The sequence below is a fragment of the Pogonomyrmex barbatus genome, unplaced genomic scaffold (assembly GCF_055798465.1).
Source record: "Pogonomyrmex barbatus isolate J1 unplaced genomic scaffold, ASM5579846v1 scaffold1, whole genome shotgun sequence".
Taxonomy (NCBI): domain Eukaryota; kingdom Metazoa; phylum Arthropoda; class Insecta; order Hymenoptera; family Formicidae; genus Pogonomyrmex; species Pogonomyrmex barbatus.
Window position 1 is genome coordinate 7,296,543 of NW_028297098.1, and position 19,624 is coordinate 7,316,166.

The 19,624-nt window shown below is 39.3% G+C and overlaps 1 protein-coding gene across 1 annotated transcript in view; it reads right to left on the reverse strand.

Moving 5' to 3' along the window:
- Nucleotides 1-16,688, reverse strand: part of Sema5c (Semaphorin 5c) — an 87,045-nt gene extending 70,357 nt beyond the window's left edge. Inside the window, exon 1 of the mRNA XM_011648332.2 lies at nucleotides 16,270-16,688. The gene's annotated coding sequence lies outside the window, so the exon portion shown is untranslated. The remainder of the gene's footprint in view (nucleotides 1-16,269) is intronic.
- Between the last annotated feature and the right edge of the window lie 2,936 nt (nucleotides 16,689-19,624).

Genomic DNA, 19,624 nt, shown 5'->3' on the forward strand with positions numbered 1-19,624 from the left:
CTTAGGAGTAAAACGCGTGTAATCGCGGATGGCCAACGGCGCGTAATTTACTGCCGCAAGTCAATGCGGATATTAAAATAACTCCGTCTTTGGCGCTTTTGCCGAAGACGCGCTCATCGTCGAGGCATGAAAGATGTAGCCATGTAGTCCGCAGGTCCGGCCGAAGTTTCACATAGAAATGTGATAAAAATGTCAGGATGCTCGGACGTTCGGATCGGGAAAACAGGTGGTTGGCGGATCGCTCGTTTGTTCTCCCTTCCTCGTTCCCGTTGCTGATAACGGGGCTATCTCCCGGCTTGACCTCCGCCTCGGGAGCCTCGCGACGATTGTGCCATGTTGCATGCGGGTCGAAGTTTTGATCTCGAATAAAATGCGCGAACCACGAAAGAGGAGGATCAATGGCCAGCAAACGGCGAGATACGACTTTTGCGTGTACTTGGAACTTTGGAACGCGATAATGTCGACGTTCCACAGAAATCGAGCGTTAGAAATGGCTAGGGGAAGCGGGAGTAGCGTTATGGTTTCTCATCCAGCCTAGTGAGCCTCGACTCACGCTATAACACATACCACATCGATCGATATATATATATATATATATATATATATATATGCATATGGAAGCTCGACATAGCTTGAGGAAATTTCTTCCGAGTTATACGTTGGCATAGGAATGCACGTCCTTTCCCTCGATTTATGAGCGCGGTAAGTTCCGCCGTTTCGATTTAGAGTCTCTATATGCTGATCGAAGTTATGAAATCTTGAAATGTTTGCACAATCTAAAGTCACACTGCATTGGGAAAGTTGCTTCGCAATTGCAAGAGTAAAGAAAGAAATTTTAACGTGGCAATAGACATTTTATAAATATCGAACCTAGAATTAAGAAATATATTACTTTACCTATTCGCAATCTTCGTTTGTTATAACGCAACATTATTTCCAGCTCCAACATCTGATAATACCTTCATAAATTCACCTAAGATGTATATCGAAATTAGAGCGAATTGAAGTGACTTGTACCCGATGGTATCGGTGCAATTTCGCAAATCAATGGCTCGTAAAAGAAGGGATAATCTTCGAGATTTTTGCTGTCGCGTATCGCGCTAATTTAACATGGGTCTCGCCCACGCAGATTTCGCCAACCGCCGCATATTCGATCTGATATGATTACCTCTTCGCGTGTAAATGTCTCGCCGTTATCGAGCGAGCGGGACTCTTATACAAGAACGCGGTCAGTAAAAAAAAAAAAAAAAAAAAAAAGGGACAACTCCTGATTTATGGCGGTAATAACTCGGGCGTGCGAGTCACGGGTGAGGCGGACATCTGTTTGGATACTATCTCTAAATTCTCGACACGGGCGATCTCGGTGGCAGCCGCGGTAATGAGCACACAAATGTTATACATCCAGACGAAACGGACCGAGAAAAACGAACTTCAGAGGGACGTGCGATCCTTTGGCTCGCAGAGCCAAATTGGATGGAAATAAAAAATTATGTATTATGATTTGAAATAATTTCTCGTCGAATAATTAAAAATTGAAAACTTTACACGACGCGACTTTTAAACGATAGATAAACAACAATTACAATTTTTAATCAACAATCATTATTTTCAAGAAATTTAATCAGGATATAATTTAACATTTTTTTTTTTTAAATAATTTTAATGTTGAATGGTTGGGGTTAAAAAATATCCCGTCATATCTTCTTTCGTTACGATTCTAGAATACCAAACGTCTATGTTTACGTAGCATTCCTGAGTAACTAGATCGTTTACATTGGGCTCTAGGAAAATATTCGCTATCTCCCCTATTACGAATTCTGATTCCCTCTTGTAAATATTCCTTCCGATTTTCTCGTTCAATTTATCTCTCTTCTCCGTCTCTTCTCATCGGCGAGACGCGAGTGATTCATTCGTGTATGCGAGCAATTGTACATCGAGGATCATAGACGAATGGTGTGCGCCTGCTGCCGCTGTGTCGCCATAAGTAAATTACAGTCTCTTGGTTAATGTGCTGCGCACTACGACATATGGTCGAGATTGTTTGCGCTAATTAATAACATCGTGCGTCCGCAAGATTGTGCGTGCGTGTGTCTCTCTCTCTCTCTCTCTCTCTCTCTCTCGTATTTTTTCCGGTCCGCTGATGAAACTCGAATCCTGCTCGTGCGCAGTCTCAGCAAAAAGATGACTCGGGATGTCGGAACATCGCGAAATTGCATTAAATCCCTTTTCGTATTTGCCTATTCCTTTTCGTTTCCGTTAAACCGCGCGATAGCGAGTTAAAGTTAAGACCAGCCTTACTTAGCTGCAAAATATTATTCAAACTACTATAAATCACGATGGAATGCATAATATACAGTGGTATACTGATGATGAAATTGGATTATTACATTGCTTGCTTTCCCTATGTTTGCCGATCGAGTTCCGTTCCGCGAAATAACGAGCGAAATGCATAACGTGTAATCAATTAACGCTAAATGTGTAATGATACGCTGTGAGATGGTGCCGGATTGTCCAAACACCGGATACGCGTCCAAACATAGCTTATTTTATCATCGTTTATTGCACAGAGTGCATACCGGGTGCTTTACGATGAAAACGAAACGAGCACTTAACAGCTTTACGCGAGCGGTGTGACGTGAATAATAGTAAGCATTCCATGGCGTTGAAAAGTTATAAAAGAAACTCCTCGATAGATTTAAGCGCAACGGAGAAATCCCTAAGAGGGTGCTCAAAATAGCAGGCGAGATAACAACTAATAAACATTTTGACAGCGGATATTAAACAAGGAATAATATTTAGATAAAGGCGTTTAAGATCACCCGACGGTCGGTCGGTCGGTCAATAAATATAAGTAATGAATTATACAGATAATAATAAAACATTTAGCGAAATTTTAAGAAAATTAATCACAGATAAGCATGAGGCATTCCGCGCGTTTGAAAATATATTACATTTCGTACGCTAAACATTGTAATTTAATAATTAGCCGTCGGGCAATGGAATGGATACTAATTTATCGCGAAACTATTCCCGCTGGGATAATTTCAGTTCCGTAATTCCGACCTCGTTTCTCAAACGACTCACCTAGCTCTCTCTCTCCAGACGGGATGCCTCGCGGACAACTGTCGCGCAAAACGCACGTATGCGCTACGCGTCCGTATCAGTACTCGACGAGTTAATAAAAATACACGGTAGCGATCGATAAGGCGTTAATCCAGCCAATCCAAATTTTTATATGTCGCTTAAATTTACAGAGGACGTTCCACGCCCCTGTGTAATACCGCGTGCGTGCGGCACGTCACGCGCGCGTGCAAATATTCCCGATATGTGTGTGTATATATAGTACACATGTGCGACGCGCTTGCGGTAAGCCGTCGCGAAACATATGTGTACGTACGTACGTATGTATATAACAGCACATGTGCAAGGCCGACCTGACCGAGGAGCGCGAAATCCAGATAACAAAAGTGGCGTCGCGCGGTCTCGCGACGCGCGTACGTTACGCGCATCGACGCGAATCACGACGCGCTCCTTTCCGACAATAAGCGGCGTGAGATCCGCAGATGGTGGAGTAAAACAACGGCGCGCGCGCGCGCGCGCGTGAATCGTAAAAAGTCATCTCCCCGCGGCCGCGGCGAAGAGCGGAAAATGACGCTTTCTGTGTGTAAAACATCGGTGAACAACGGAAACTTTACGGTAAACTTACGCGATGATATTTCAAGTCGACACGAATCAGAAAGGCGTGGAGAAATGTTAAACTACAAAGAGCACACCTGTATTTATTAGCAAATTATTTCGGAAAATAGTAATAATAAAGTGAGAAGAGATATTTATATATATATATATATATATATATATATATATGAAACATATTTTTCAATCTATCCTTTTTTTTATTGGAACTAAAATAACGGGGTCTGCTCGCGGCTTGAATTAATAATATCGCAAACCAGCAATGGCGTGATCAATATAACGGCGACAATACATGTCACGCTCTTGGATATATTGGAGAATTAAAACTAATAGTTTTCCTCTGCGAAATAGCGCTTGCTGTGAGTCAATACGTCTTGCGTTATTCGATATATCAAAATGGCAAAATAATTGTGTTACACGATCCGCCGAGTCAGCTGAAGATGATCAATGGATCGATGACAAGAGGTCAGCGATATGTAATATAAGCATAGGAAAATGATATGAATATAATGCGATTACAACGTAAGACAATCGCCTATCCTGCTTACGTTTACGAAATACGTCGTATTAAATTTACGACACTACTCTTATCAGTAATAATCATTATCAGTAATAATCTTTTTTTGTCAGAGTTTGCTACATGGGGCCACACTCTCTTCCCTCCCCTCTCTCTCCCTCTTTAATTTGTTATCAGAGAGACTCTACGATGAAGACAGATCGATAAAATCAAATTTTTACAATTTTTATTCGTTCGTTTACCTAACTATAAGATAAAGATTCGATATAAATATAGTTCTTATTTAGATAACTTGAAGTCTATTAAATTCTCTGCTGAATGTAGTAAAAGTAATAAAATAACTAACTAAAATAATTTTGTCTAACTTTGTGCATAAAATGACATAACGAAGGTAATTACTTATGCAAAAATAAATATTTTTATCTGCTTATATTCACATGTAAAAGTGACTCTGCCACAAGAAAATAGTATCGCCTGTGTGTTTAATGAATAGCTCTGTTTAATGAATAGGAATAGGCTGAAAAGACTATAAAAATATACACAAAACTTCTCAGTCTCCTTCCTCTTCACGGCTCGAGCGAACTCGTCGGGCCGTGGATAACTCCGCAAAAGTCGTTACCTAATCGCTTAAGCTGTTACGCAGCCTCGGCAAAAGGCGTTAAATGTTTCCGTTTGTCCGGTGCGCGGTGTAAGGAAAAACAACAAGGTACCTTGGCAAAAGGTACAAGTCGTTTCCTACGCTCATTGCCGGCTTATACGCCAGCAGGTTCGGCCGGCATAAAGGGCGTATTCATTGCGACTTGTTCCCCGGTAAAACGTAATAAGCTAACCACTGTTTCCCGAGCGGCGAGGCCGGGAGAAACCGAATGCGAACAAATTGGGATCTCGCCTGCGTTTCCTGTCAGCGAACTCACATTAGGCGTAGCGCGGTACGCCCGCGGGAAAGCGGACTATTAGAGATGATCGGCCGGCGTACGTAATGTGGAAGAGGCTTGTCTCGCGGGATCAAGCGCCGGAACCTGTTCGAGTCGACATCCCTAATGGGATAATTGGACGTGGCGATGGTAACTGTAACGTAATGCAAGCTCCGGGCTGAGAGGTCGGGAGCGGGAATTACCGTGACAAATATATATTAGCGTGAAATATTTTTACAAGGGGAAAGCAATTTTTGCCTTCATTTCAAAATCCATAAACGCCCGCTTAACCGGGAAATCAATTTGTGTCAAACTCGATTATCGGCTTATTATCAAACTGAGACACCCTTATCTTAACGTAACGTCCTTATCTTAGATAACTAAGAACTATCTGTGAAAATATCTCATGTTTGTATATCCGCATTAAAAATATACACAAAGTGGACGCAAGGTGTTTTTCAATCGCGACCTGCGATCTCGTCACTATCGTACGACTCGCGTGAATGTTTGGAAAGTAAACGACGTATAATTAGTTAAGAAGCGCGATGCTACGAGAATGATTATATTGTTAGATTATGTTAATGATTTTGTCGCGAGCGGGAAAGGCCAGGCCAGTGCGAAAAATTCGAAATCGCACCGAGTCCGCATAGGCATAGCTACGCCAAGGTAGCTGCCTTGCCGTAGGCGAGAAAGTATCCCGACATGCACATAGTATGCATACATCGAGGTTGCACGTAATGCACGCGTGTTATAAGGATGCAGCGAGAGCTCCACGTTCCATATATACATACACAAAATGCTTATTTTAATCCTCGCCCTTTTAACCCCTTCACACTAAGACAGAACCATTAAATGTTTTCACTTGGTTTACTGTTTAGTTTCTTGAAAAATAAAACGTACTTTCACTGGACTCGACTTAGGTACGTCAGTTATTTTCATCTTACAACAAAATCGAAAATTGATGGCTGACAGTTATTAAAAAATTAATAAAAATTTAATCGGCATACCAAGACGGAATTCTCAAGACGTTGGGATAAAATGCAAGTAAAATATGCAAGATTAGAATTTTTTAAGACATATGTTCAAACGTTTATTTTACACTGAATTTTACTCGTCTACGTTAATGTGATATGAAAAGCGTAAAAAATAAATGTGAAATAAAAATTAAGCGGTATTACGTGCCGTGTACGTGATAAAGATGAAGTAATGCAGATTTAAATTGGCCAAAGTACCGATGTAAATTATGCATGTTTGTTTTCGCGACACCGAATGAAACGCACTGCTTTAATCCACGCATAAATACATCCCGCGTCCGCGGAACGCGCAATATAACTGCGAGAGATAATACGAGAGAATAACGTAACGGAATGTTACATGATGTGTGTGATGAGGCGTCACGTTTAGAAATTATGCGAGTCGATGGATATCTGATAGATTTTCACACGCAAAACTCTGTGTAAACGGCTGTTAACATCCCCGTAGATACGTCAACCGATAGAGCAATAGAGCGAATATGATAATCTCGTAATACGAGCAAGCCGCGGACTTTCACGCCGTTTCGTGTCGTGCATAAACGTCTAATGTCATACACAATGAGCGATATATCTTTGCGCGGAGAAGCCGATATAGCGAGCGCGATTCTAAACTCCTCAGTTTATGACAGTTTAGGAGTGAACACTAGAGAACCTGGGATGAATCCGAATACATATGTGCCTCACACACCTAGGTTTTCTCCTATGAGCTCCATTGCACAACACTGCCAGCGACCGTTTATCGAGCAATGTCGCTCGTGCTGCGAGCGTTGACGATGGCTCAACTTCTATGTGCATACGAATGTCGTGGAATGCACGTTTTTTCACGATAAAAATGCGAATAAATAACAACTGTGAGAGAAATACTGTGTATTATATCCTAACGTTATTTGCTAAGATAATAAGTAGGAAACGTTTATAATTTAAGCAACTATAATGCCGCGATTATCATTTGTCTATTTCTATTCGTGCATCGTAAATCTTTTCGAAAGGTTAAAAGATGAACAGATAAAAAAGTGTGAAAGACCGCATAAGAATTTTTTATATATAGAACTATTTTACGCGTGAACAATTCTAGAACAACATTTTAAATTGCACGCTATGTGCTCACTTTGTGTTTGCAGGATTTGGACTGGAATAAACTTGTCTATTATGTCTTAAGTAATTTTATGCTATTTGAACTGGGCAAAGTGTCCAAATCCAATTGATATGATTGGATTGTCCGAGAGAAGCTTCTGTCGCCGATAACTCCGTGAGGGTTTTAGCCTCATATAGTGACTCGCACACGTACACACGAGTGCATCGGTATGCGTGCTGCAGAGGTAGTAGGCCAGCACCATATACGGATCCTTCGTTCGTATCGTGGACGTTCGCAGAGAGGAGAGGCTGCTCTGGCCATTGCTCAGGCCAAAAGAGAGAAACATGAGGACCGGTACAGGTTCGCGTTTGCCACGTTCGGTCGTGTGACGTTCGTAGTGTCCTATATGCGAACTATATACGAGACGTCAGTCCACAGGGAGCGATTTCCTCAAAAATTAAAAGTTGTAAAAAAACTTAAAGTTCGTTTTAATTTAGTTTAAAGAAACGTTTCCGTGCCAATTATGACGAACATAGTAATATAGCTTATTGTTCACGCGTTGATAATTTGAATTAAAAATATACGAGAAAATAAAAGCTGGTTGAAGTTTGGCATGTTCTTGAAGCGATTTTTTTTTAAATAATTTGTCCCATTCACAATTTTCCACAGAGTAAGTAACGTTCCAAACTTCAAAATAAAACACAAGAAATATAATTTAATAAAAAAATTATAGGTATGATGAATTAAATGGTATGATATTAAATAAATTATAGATATGATAATACTTCAGAGAAGTAATTAATCAGAGGATATATCATACGAATTTATCTCTAACTAAGAATTAAAATGGTAAAACGACGTTGTCGATTTAATAGCAATGATCTAACATAATAAAATTTAAGATAACAAAAGTATTAAGTTAGTTTGGACTTATTATACTTTATATCGCGAAATCGTCAAACAACGCACGAAGCATCAATCCTGAAATGATGAGACAAAGAAAAAAAAAAAACGGAAAGCATAGAGGAAATGTTTTGAGTCAAACGTAAGAAGATTTCCCATTCCTTTTTCGTTCCGTTTGCCCGCGCGTGCATGGAACTTTGCCAGATGCAAACCACGTGTATAGGGTCTACCGGTCTCCTCATCTCCCCTGTCTCCCCTTTCCCTTTCTTCCTCTGTGGTCCACACGTTCGACCTTCGAAAATTTAAATCACGAACTCCCTCGCGCGCATATACACGCATGTCCGAGGCATTGGGCGCGCTTCGGGGTGTGGGTGAACCCGAAAACTGGTTTGTGACCCTTCTTCACGTCTCACAAATCGAAAGAAGCGAGCGAGGAATCATTACGAACGTTTCGTCGTAGCGAATGATAACGAGCAAAGCCTCATCCGAAGATAAGATACCGCGAAAGATATTATTCCGAGATCCCGGCGATAATTATCTAAACGTCTTCATCAGGAAATTTAGCGTATCTCGGAATTAAATATAGCTCTTGAAGTAGATATTATTCATGGCTCACGGAAATTAAAATAAATTTTGATAATGACAGACATATTTTTCTTTTTCCGTGACAAAATACTACATAGATTTTAATTGAGAATCATCACGTTAAGTCATTTGATTATGTCGCTTCCGGGAGAAATATCATACAAATAAATAAAATGTTACATAGATTTTAATTGAGAATCATTACGTTAAGATATATTTAATTACGTCGGTTTCGATAAAAGTCAAGCGAAATTAACATAACACGATTCTGGATCTCTATTCCAAGGCGCGTTTCACCAACACACATGCGTCAATTTTTATGTATGAGAAATTAATACATATACCCGTTATAATCTCTACGAAACTTAAGACATTACGATGCAAAACATTCAGCACGAAGCGTGAGATAAACTTGAGCAGATTTAAAGTTGTACGACTTATCGCCGCAGCGAACGAGCGTTCTGCAAAAAGAGTTTTTGAGTTCCGCGCGATTACGGAAAATTATTAACGTGCAGATAGAAGCGTGAGCGAGCAATGGCGATTTCGACACGTATCGCCCAATTTTCAGAAATCCGATAATAGATTCCGTTGCACGTAGGAAACTCCTGGGAAGAATAGCAGGTTTTTCGTGCAATGATCTCGAACTGCGTCCATATGCGTCCATATGCATCGTTGCCCCACTAAATAGACGTAACGCAGCATCCGCAACATCCATCATTACTCTCGAAGAGTTGGACGCACTCGTCTCGCAACCGATAAGCGATATTTTCGGCTCTACTGCAGACGTAACTGGCGCCGACAATGTTGTTGAACTCTCGTTTTTGTGCTGCTTTAAGAATTTATAATACAGGGTAATGGATTGCTAATCTTTAGAGACAAAGGTTTTTACAAAAACTTGATTCCGATCTGAAAATTTTCGACTACTTCGAGAAGCGAAAATGGAGAATGATTCTTTGAGGAGATTGAATCTCGAAATTTTTACTCAGGTTTGTACCTTTTACCTGCAGCTTTGCCAGACGATTGGTCTGATGATGATCTTCCGATCGTTATTGTTGTTGAATTTCATTGAAGTTATAATAGTCTTTTCAACCTTCAGAATACTACTGTGTATACCTGCTGCGTATATTGTGAGAGATTCTTTATAACATTGAAACATTTTTATACTATGAAATGTTTTTAAATATTGTTAGGCGTAAGTAAAAATTCCAGATTTTGCAAAAAAATTTAATCATTCAGATTAAATCTTAGCAAACTTCATTATAAAACTAAATGTAACTTTTCATTATTACACAGTTTTTTAAAAAAACTACAAAAATCTTGTTATCTATCTTTTTCAGGAAACTAGATTTTTAAAAACTTTTTTCTAGAGAAAAAAAGATTCTCGTACCTCAAGAATTGATTGTTAAAATATTCATACAGCGAAGCGTGACACGTTGACGAGAACGAAAAGAGACGTAGAAGAAATTCGCAAAATGCGCAAAAATCAAGGTGTAATGAAATTATAGGGATTATATTTGCTGGTCAGTATAATCCGAGACGAGTGAGATTTTTTTTAATGAGTTTCTCATTGCTTGTCTCACTTACACATGATCGTCGGAAGACATACATAATATGCATAACATTTTACGATCTCTTCATCTCTTTTTCTTTGCCAAGAACCACGAAGATCGTTAAGCAAAGTTTTTTAAAATTTCGATCTGCACTCAACAATACTCGACAATGGTTGACTGCGGGGTTCCCGAACAGCGAAGAGATTTCGCGCTGTTCGAGCCCTCATCCTGGACAAAAAGCGGCCCTTAGGTAAAGTCTGGAGATCGTCTTTCGGTTGAGACCGCAATGGCGTAGACGGCACAAAAGATCTCGGACACTAAATCAAAAAAGAGACACTAAATCAGACAGTCGATATCGATACCGTCCGAAAACGACTTCGAACAAGAGTTTACTGCCCTCGATTTCGCGAAAAAGCACTCGAATCATGCACTTATTATAGGTATTTTTTTATGCCAACCTCTTTTACGATTAAAAGAAATTGGATTCTGGATGACTGAACATCGGAGTATATGAAAACTTATAGAACATTTGACTTTTATAGCATTCATAAATAATCGCTCCATATCTCGAAAGTAGTAGATACAGTTCAGATACTAGCGTACCGTTATACAGAGAAAATGTTACATTGATACCATTATAAATTTCTCTTTCCGTCTTCAAATCGTAAATTGCCGCTGTTAATTCTTCACGATATATCGATAAAGCAAAAAACACGATTTCCCAATTTTTAACATGAAGAATAAAAAATTTTATATTTTAATGTAATGTTTGCAATTATCACTTTATTAAGGCACTAACTTCGCAAATATCTTTTTCACTGACGAATATATTAGCACCGTGACGGTCAGCGAGATTAACATCGAAACGAGTGAGAGCGTCAGTTTTAAATTTACATGACACCGCGATATTCGAGCCAGCGATTCGTCGCTACCTCGAGGAATATAATACCTACTCCTCACGATACCGGCTTTCCTTTGATCGTCTCGAATTCGTCAGCGCGGACGCGCTTCTAATCTGAACGGAGCAGATAAAGCTTTACGCAAGAGAGCGCGGAGAGCTCATGCTCTGTTCTCGGGATTTTGAGAAATCAGATATTTCTCTTTGGTCCCGAGGAAACGGAGCGGGTTGTAATTACGATCATCAACAATCTGAAGACGCGATTGAAAATTACGGTGTTATAGAGTGTAATTATATAGTCGAAATTTTAGTAATACAAAAGATCTAAATCTAAAGATGTTAAAGAAGATGACAAAAGTACCGACAAAAATATAAAAATAGATAATCGCAAGAATTAACACTCATTAACACTCTTTATCGATATAAAAACATTCATATAAATTTAAATTTAAATATAGCAGAATTATATTATTAGTTGTTAGTGACAAATGAAGATTTAATAATTTCTGTGAATCTGTATGAAAAATTATGCCTTTAATTGCAAGCCCAAGTGAAATTTTATCTAAAAATTTTCATCAGCAAACGGAAAAGATAATTTTAAGAAAAAAAAAAAAAAAAAAAAAAAAAGTAAAAATTGCATATAATATAATTTTATTAAGAAGTCTTCTGTTGTGTCCTTTACATTTGCGTAAATGTAGGCCATATAGCGTCTCAACCCGAAAATTCTGACATCTGTCTCCAGCTATACTTCAGCTTAATATTCCATATAATCCTATTACGATACCAAAATGCTCCTATAACATCTAACCGCTGAAGATGAAGGATCGCCGCGAGTCATGAGAATCGGTGACGTCCACGACCATAAAACTCGTAGCGGTAGGTAGGCAAGCTCCGACTCGTGCCGGATTTTAATTTATGTCGTGAGAACGGCATGTTGCGAAAGCCTTTCTTCGACATGGCGATAACTTCGGACACGCCTGGCCTCTCCTCTCATCGCGCGTCGCTCTCGGTACCGTTACTTTTTCCGCGATAAGTACGCCGGCCGATTAGCGAGCCCATCATCGATGGGAACTTATGGACACGTCCGAAGAGAGTATTGTCGGATCCCATCATAAAGTTACCTGTATTAGGACCGCGCTGTCCATTAAATGTGGTTAACGATATTCGTATTATAAATAATTTGTATTCGTATTATTATATATATATATATATATATATATAATAATTTTAATGTAACAAATATATGAATATTTAACAAAAATCGTAGTAAAAGCGTATGAAATAGAATATATTCACAATATTTGAAAATTAATAAAAGATATTAACCATACGTAATACGTTATTGAAAAAAACGTTATAAATATTCGCAAATTATATTCATAATCACGTATCCCAGATATTCTCGGCCTACATGAATATCTACCTGGATCTGCCAAAAATGTGGACCCGTGTATTGTACCGTAAACCTCAAATCAGAAATCCTCTCACGGCCACCTTTCACGCACCGAAATAAAATGACTACTTCGTTTCCTCGGTCGACTCGCAACATTTGGAAAGAAATCCCATTGTCCTGGTTTTCACTGGTTTGGCATGTTCAATCGTTCGTGTATAAAACTGCTCCCCCCTCCCCCTCCCCCGCCCTCCCCTCGCTCAAATCCAACGCGGGCGAAGAAACCAACGCTCGCGCGCTAATAAACGGATGTGTAAAGCAAATCGTATAAATTACGGTCGTTTTTTATCTCGCGCAGCCGTCATGCCGTTACATGTACTCATCAGTCGGACAGGTCATTACATCTAGACAGCCGGGTATACGAAAGCAGCGCAACATGCAGGCCGAGTGCGACACGACGTGCAGCGTGTTCCGAACACGTTTGCACGCGAATTGCGCGTGTATCTCGGATCTACGGATTTCACATTAGGCCATTTTACATTGTATCTACCTCACGTGTCGTTCGTGCCATTCGTGACGTTTGCATTCTCGAGTTGCTCCGAAGATTAACACGTAAATGTTCCGATTAGCGGCACGTAAATGACGCACGCGCGGAATCGAAATCGCAATAGTTTAATAGACTTGCAGTCTAGAAAAACGAATTTTAATCACGATTAATTAATTAATCATCGGATCACTGCGTTTCAGTTTTAGGTCAAATTGAAATTCTTAGTGGCTTCTTCCGTTCTTCTGTAACTATTGTGAGTAAAATGTAACTGTGATGAAAATTTTTTTTGGATAATTAACCTTGTGATCCAATTATACATGTGCAGCTTAATAATAATTAATCAGATTTTAATTTATTTAGTGAATATTTTAAGCACCACTGCAATACAAAAGGTGCAACTCGCGCGTCTCTGTTTTTTATTTGAAGTGAAATATTTGTTTACAAATTTACGACTGAGAGCCTCGAGTTTATTGCAATTCGTTCTACAGAGTGTCGGACAAATTGTTGCGTCACTCAAGCATTGATTGTGATATGTTTTATAATCCGTGGCACGCAATTAATGATTGCGTGAATTCTGTTATTGTTCAACGACATCGGAGGACCGAACCGAGAGAACTAAATTCAGGCCTCGGATCGTAAACGGCGCAACGTTCCTCTTCTTCTTTACTCTTCTTTTCTTCTTTGGAGGCACGAAACGTAGGGGACGCGCTTCGATAAATTATTCATGTTCTTACGACGAGTCGTGCTGCGCGAGGGACACTTTTATATAAATTTTTATAGGTCGTACAAAAGCGAAGTGGTTACGTCTTCGGGAACGACTCACGGTTTCCTCGTATCAATCGATCAACGTTAATATATAACATATTTTCTATTATTAATAATTGAAAACAAAGTAAGAACATATGTGTAGTACACAATGTTATTGTATATTATTCAAACCTAAGAATATCTGCGAAAACATTACATCTTTTTGCAAAATATTATATTAAATTTTTAAACGTTTCAAAAAAATTTCAATATTAATAAATCGTCAATGTATATAACAATGTAAACAAATCATAAATAACAATAAATAAATTCTGTATAATTTTTTAATTGATTTGTTTAATAATCCGGATAAATATTCAACATTTGGTGACGATAAAATTAAATCGAATTAATTTTGAAATGTGAATAATAATTAAATTAATCAAATTATTTTTAGATGGCATTCCGTTAATGTTAAATAATATAATAATGATAAAATTAATGATGGAAAAGCGAGTCAATAATATATATTTATATTAATATTTCAATATTTCGAAGTACTTTAAATTGTCACTTACTCGAAAGTTTAATTGATCATTGCAGTAGTATATTTACGATATTTATGAATCATCTATCCTGCTACTACTAAAAGATTTACTACAATGGAGACTAATCATCTCGGAGACAATTTAACTTTCGTAACATACCTCGTTATCTGTATGTGTCTTTTTGACACCTTACGTACTTACTAGCGATAACGAACGAAGTCTTAAAAAAAAAAATGTTATAATGCTACTATTGTTCAATTTTCTTCGATCTTCGAATATCATGATCGTTCGCTTGGGAAGAATAATACCAGCATCCTTTTGTGTACCAAGTGCCTCGAAAACGGCGTGAGACACAGGTAAAAGGCGAAGAGCGACCACAACATTGTGTGCACCTAACTGTGCGTCGAAATTATTACTATCGCGCTAATCACCACGTCGAGCAAGGAAATATATATGTTGCTCTCTCTCTCTCTCTCTCTCTCTCTCTCTCTCTCTCTCTCTCTCTCTCTCTCTCTCTTTCTCTCCCTGAACTTCTCTCTCGCAACTCCGATCCACTCTCGGGATTACGACCTCTGTCGCCGTTCGTGATTTGTATTGCTCCGGAGGCAGCTAGGCACCATTTAGAGTGAAGAAGATAGTTAGAGAACGAGAGGAAGAGAGAGAAAGGGAATGAGAGAGACACGGAACAGGCGACTCTAACACGCTGGCATAAACAAACTGGCTGAAGGGAGAAGAGAATCGGACTAACTGGATCGTTAAACGTCAGAATCTTCATTCGATTTCTCTTCCCCTTTCGTGACGTCGCGTGACGATGCGGACACCCGGTATACAGCGGAATCTCGCGCGCGAGATGTGCGCGGTGACGTGTCGAAAGATGTAAAAGCGCTAATGAAAGATACGACGCATGTAAAAACGGTCTACCCTTCGTCTCGAATGTTTACTCAAGAAACGGCGTTGACGAAGAAATACAAACGTGTCGCGCTCGAGCGATGAGAAATGAGGATAATTCTTTTCTTTTTCGTTTATTCGACGTAGAATTTTCATGCACACTGAATATATTTAATCACGTGTACAAAAATGTTGCAAACGTGAATGTTTCAATATGATTTATGATATTATAATAAAGTTAAATGATACCTAACTTTATATTTATACGTTAAATAATATACGATTAATTTGTTCACACTGAATAATGTTAATATTAATGTTGTAATAACCAGAACTGCGCGACTATGCAGTAAAATATTAATTATGTTATTAATACACACTTAATATTACACACTTAATATTCTTGAGGAACATCAATAACATGTGTCAATAAAAAAAAACTGTTCATCACCTCTGGGGAATCATCAGTTACATAAGAGTGTAAGATTTTAATTTACAATGTAAATTTGATTCGCGCTTATGAATAAAGTTGTAAATTGTATATAGATTGCATAAATATGTAAAAAAGGTTAACTACTATAAAAGGTTAAGTACTACAATAATCGCTATCACTTGATGTATGTCGTTTAAATTCGCGATGGAAAGAGGCTGCGACTGCCAATCTGTTTCATTAGTGATACACACTACTAAAAATTCGCGCCGGTTTCGTTTGCCAAAACAAACGGCGAATCATGGCCGCCCGGGGGATGCGCGCGATTCGGACTGCAACGAAATTGACGCTTCTCGTAGATTGCACGTGCGCAAACGTCACTTCGTGTCATTAATCTCAATCGAGAAGTCGTGATTCCTACTGCGCAAAAAACAAGGAAAAAAAAACAACGGAGAAACAAATAGCCCGCAGATCAACGCGCTGACGCTCGAGCCAGTCGAAGGGCGCAGGGGACGCGCTGCAAGTCAAATGACATCGAGAAATCACTTACCGGCACCAAAATTGAGAGAAACTCGGTCAAAATCAGCAGTCCCGCGGCTCCATGGCAGCGCCAATTTCCTTTGCTCGATGCACAATTGACTGTTCCTTATCGAAGTGTAAATAATAATCGCGCCACACCATGAAGTCACTACCTCGCATTCAGGTATTCACAAAGAGAGAGAGAGAAAGAGAGAGAGAGAGAGAGAGAGAGAGAGAAAGAGAGAGAGAGAACACGTTGTCCGATGGCGATCGATGAAATTTCCGCGATGGATGGACGGACGGACGGACAGATGGATCGCACTAATAGCACGCGCGCGAGGCGACGTGCCCGCGATTTTGGTTATCTACGATCGCACGACGCGACGCAACGAATCAAACGAAACCAATCACCATTGAGCGAAGCCTTGGCAGCTAAACGCCGACTGAACACGACGCGGCTGTCGCATCGGTTCCACGCGTCGGTCTTGCCTCGCCTCTCTTTCTCTCTTTCCCGCTCGCACGCGGCAAGGGTTGGCGGCGAGCGGTGGTGGAAGCCAGTTCGAAAGTTCGCGCAGCCGCCGCTAGGTTGGCGCCAGTCGACGTGCTCAAGAGCGGTCGACGCAAGATTGAGATGCCCATAGAACGCTGGGAGTCCCGGGAGTTGAACTCTCCCGGGACTCGAGAGAAAAAGTAAACCGTAAAGCGTAATAACGCATGAAAAAATATAATCTTCTAAGGAGTATGATAAAAATAAGAAAAAAAAAAAAAAACATTCAGGTATGTAGCTGAAAATGTGGAATAGGACCTTTGTGCTTTTTTTTCTTTTGTTTTGAGTTTATTTACTGTGTTGTTGCGACTCTGGTGGTCGAAAATTCATCAAGAAGAGAAAGGGAAAGGAGGGACCAAAATAATTAAGGAACAAAAAGACAATGTTACGTTACTCGCATTAAGATGAATCTGTAGAAAAATAGCGGGATAGCACATCACATATCTCATTTTTTATATCTCGTATTTGAAAGCAAGGAAAATAGGAAAAAAAGGAGAAGGATATATAAAATTGAGAAAAAAAGTATAAAAAATTGAAGAAAGGGAAAAAGTAAAAAGTAGAAGGTAGAGTAGGAAGAAAATAAGAAAGCAAATCTATATTACGATAAATGTAAAAACCTGTTAATTAATGTTTTAAGAAAAATATTACAAAAAACATAAAACAAAATTATTGTTACTTGTGAATGGAAAATATACTTTATATATTTTATAATTATAAATCACAAAAAAATGCGGTTATCGCTAAAAATTTATTTGATAATTTACACATATGTTATAAAATTTAATTTGTATAAATTTCTATAAAAATGTAAATGAAATAAATATTAACATTTTATTAAATAATATTTCGTGCAGGGTGATAATGATTACTAGGATGCCATGCGATGCGTGATTTTCAGAGATCGAGGAAAGAGGAAGCGGCGCACGTTCTTTATTAGTTGAAAAATCCTCGCCGCTCAAAGTTACATTTGCACCGCGGGAGATCCCTGCGCGTAATAATCGTAAACAATTTCTAATGTGTACATACGCGGGGCACCGTTAGAAATTCACCGTGTATACGACATGTATCTGAAGTGCGTATGCCGCAGAAGTAGCGCCGTCGTCGGGAACGAAAACCCCCTCGAAGCGCAATTCAAGAGTATAGGCTGAGAACCAGCTCTCTTTATTCTCTTCGCGGTCGTCCGTAGCCCGTATTAAGAGCCTCGCTTTATTAACAACGCCATGAATTGACATCTGCTCGTTACTTGACCATAGAAGTTCGCGGCTTCGCTTTAATCATCGCGTTAGAATCACGATTATACATCTCTCGCGCGATTATACAAGATATTCCTGCGCATATGCGTATCTTATCTCAATGATCTGTACATTCTCAAACATTATATGTAAATAAAAATAATGATATATGATAAAGTTTCGATAAAGAAGAAGAAAAGAATGCTCGATACGCTTTATTCCTATAAGAAATATCACATTTATTATGAGGATAATTGGTAAATAATTTGTATTATTTGGGTTACTAAAAGCACGTTCAGGTATGTCTCATGAGAAGTGTTGAAATTACTTTGAATGCACTTTAGAAAGCGACACTTGTAGCAAATATCGATTGGAACCACCAATCGCATATTCCAATGAAATGAACTGAGTTTCTCATTACAGGCGACAAACTTTGGATAATTAAACGCACGAACTCCTTGGAAATTCCATATATAAGATAGCTATATGTAGAAAGCATTTGAAGTAATAATATGTGCTAAATCATATGGAATTCAATTATATAAAATTCTTAATTTATAAGAATTTTATATATTATTCTCTTTTAAAAAATAGGTCAGGAGGTGTTCAGATTGGAAATAGAGACACAATTATATTTGTAAAAATAAATTCTCTTCCTTCGCTTAAAATATTATAATTTATATGTAATTATCATTTGAAAGTTTAATATCCAAAGAAAAATCGCAGAAAAAATTTATTTAAAATTGTATTATAAAAGAAAATATTTAGAAGAACATCAAGACTGTTATTATACTATGCTGCTTTTTTTTATTGCTGTATTCGTATCCCGGAATTGTATCGCGGAAAATTGTTTCTTGGTTGGACTTTGCGCTTAAGAAACCGTGCCTTTCTTCTACTGCTATTTTCTTGCCGTTGGTAAACAGGAGCAAGATAAGCGACCAAGGGATAAGGGACCTGTCATCCGTGACGAAGTACGTCCCGTCCCAAGGCTCGCTTCAAGGACGATAACCCTCCGCGAACTTGAGTCCGTTCAAACTGGACCCGATCGAGAGAGCACGGTAGAGGGGAAGACAAAAAGAAGACGAGAGAGAGAGAGAGAGAGAGAGAGAGAGAGAGAGAGAGAGAGAGCTTCTCTTTTCCTCCACCTCTCTACATCTTTCTTCGTCCTTCTCTCCGATCGTGCCCTTATGCGTCTTATTTCGAGAACAGGATGATTACGCATTTACGATCTAGGTTCCCCGCTACCTGCTGCCGCTCTGGCGGAGTCGAAGGTGAATATATATTATCGGGAGAGGCTCTCTCGGTGGAAGCACTCCAACCGTGGCCGCTCTCGCCTGAGCTACCTCGAGAGGGAGAGCGACGAGAGAGGAGGGTTCAAGGACGAAGAAGGAGAATCGGAGGAACGCTTTTACTATAGGATTGCGTGGGGGGTCGATGCGCGCACGCACACATCTCGGCGTTTAGGTATACCGGGAACGGTCGTAAGAAGAACGGCCGTGTGTTGCGCGGAGAAGCAGTTTCGGATCGGCATAATCCGAATTCGAAACCTGTTCCTGCCCCGTGGGTCAACAACAACATCCTCCTACATCCTGCCCTTCCTCCCGCGA